The sequence below is a fragment of the Leptodactylus fuscus genome, chromosome 10 (assembly GCF_031893055.1).
Source record: "Leptodactylus fuscus isolate aLepFus1 chromosome 10, aLepFus1.hap2, whole genome shotgun sequence".
NCBI lineage: Eukaryota > Metazoa > Chordata > Amphibia > Anura > Leptodactylidae > Leptodactylus > Leptodactylus fuscus.
The window spans coordinates 52,405,479-52,407,534 of NC_134274.1; the positions used below are offsets into that span (position 1 = coordinate 52,405,479).

Here is a 2,056-nt window from a genome sequence, read left to right on the forward strand (position 1 = left end):
GACCCCCAGTGATCTCACACTTATCTCCAATGTTGTGGATAAGAAATAAGTGTCTTTAATGGCACAACGCCTTTAATGATAATCGACTAGGATGACAGAAAAATACAAAAAGATATAATTGAAATTACTTTTTTCTTATAAAACATATTATTGTGATGAATGGGCTCTGGCTTGCATCCACCTCACAAAGCTAGATCTATGGCATGTTGACACAGATGGGAAAAGAAGCAGTAGGTTTAGTGTAGTACGGCATGCAAAAACAAGGAGAGTCCCCCTAGGACTGTGACTAGATTTCTAAGCAGATGGGGAGTTTGGTACTAGAGATACATCTTTATTTTTATAGATGTTATAACATTTGCTGCCCAATGCATTCTCAGAGTATAGAGAAGCTGCTCAATACCATTGTACATTGTTGGTATCTGATCCTAACAACACTGAAGTTTGGAAAACTCTACTTGCAAAACATGGCATGAGCATGTGGAAAAGGGTTAATAGGAGAATTTAAGATCACCCATAGGAAGATCTCAACACCAACACCAAAACAATGTCACTTTTCCAGTGTCAGTATGATCTGCAGTATAGTTCTGTGCAATATGTGGCAGGTGTCTTCATCAACACAGAGCCTCCCCTCAATCCTCTTTGGTTCATCCAGCTTACTCATTCTGCTCTCACATCCTTCCTTAGAAACATGGCACCTTAAAACACACAGAAACAGGGCTCCTGAGTCTACTTCTGTTCCTCAGACAGTGATGTCACTTCTATGGTAGTATGCTCCTCTTCACCATCCCCAGATTCACAGGGAACGGCTACTATAATGCTTCCAGCAGGTGCTATCTGGGCCAGGTTCTGAATCGTCGTACCCAAGCCCTGGAGTGTCAGCAACTGGATGGGACTTACTACTTTGAGAACAGTGTTACTGTCTTGCATGGCTGCAGTACTCAGGACAGTGAGGTTGGAGGAGTCTGGGTGAATTTCCAACGTGCTGGGAAAATTGCTCCCTGAATGGGTAAGTATAGTATAACCCCCCAAAACGGGGGAGGAGGGCGAGCTGGCCTGAGAGTTAGAGTTCTTGTTTATGACAGTGGAGCTAAAGGAGGATGGGATGGAGTTGGAAAGTACTTTACTGAAGGGGAGACCTGTCAGCTGAGAGATGGACATTCCTTGTGGCAGGGTGATCGGTGCTGGCTGAGAAGAGACCTGGGAGCTGATGGCAGCAGGACCTGACGTGGCTCTGGTTAATCTCAGTCGGTTGGCAGGCGCGGGCACACTGACTGGTGTCAGGGTCATCAGAACATTGCTTAGGTGCAGGTATTTGTGTTTCAGTTCCTTGGCTATTCATCGATGTTTATCACACTGCTGTTCCAGTACTGCCAAGTCCCTTGTGTATTGCTCCCAGGACCGGTCCATTTGGCTCTTGTGACCAGCCAAGACTTTCTTAATGAGGTCCAGCATCCCAAAATTTTGGACAATCTTGTTGAACAGCAAAGCATCTTGTAGTTAGATCGGTGGCATCTGCAGTCCCTGCTTCAGTCCTATCATATTCTCCAGCAGCTCCTGGTGAAACTCTTGAATGACCTCCCCCAACAACCCTGCATCACGCAAACCTTGTCAGAACCCCATGGTATCATCAGCAACAGTATTACCCCACTTTCCTTAATTTTCACAGGTTTCAATCGAGATTGTTGTTGGATTCCCATTTACTGTAAAATTATCAGTGGAGGCAGTTGTGATGGGAATGTACTCTGTAGACATCTGGCTGCACAGTGACACGTGGCTCCAAGTCACACCACTCTTGGTGCTTCGGCAAGGTAATAGGATAAGCAATTTCTGCCTCCAGAGCTTCCTCTTCTTCATCTCCCATCTTCACTAATACGGCTTCTTTTAGTTCAGGAGAAGCACTAAATGCAGCTGCTGCTATGTTCTCAGACTCCAGTGCTTCTTCTGACAGGGTTCTGAAGACTCCAAAGAGTCATCACTACTCCCAACCCAGGGCAGCCTCAGCTCCTGCCCAATCCAGAATGCACTGTTGGTAGTGACAAGAACAGCTTTCACCTCT

At 45.7% G+C, this 2,056-nt stretch overlaps 1 pseudogene; it reads right to left on the minus strand.

Moving 5' to 3' along the window:
- Positions 1-721: 721 nt before the first annotated feature.
- On the minus strand, positions 722-1,854 carry LOC142183164 (glucocorticoid modulatory element-binding protein 2 pseudogene; annotated as a pseudogene).
- Positions 1,855-2,056: the final 202 nt, after the last annotated feature.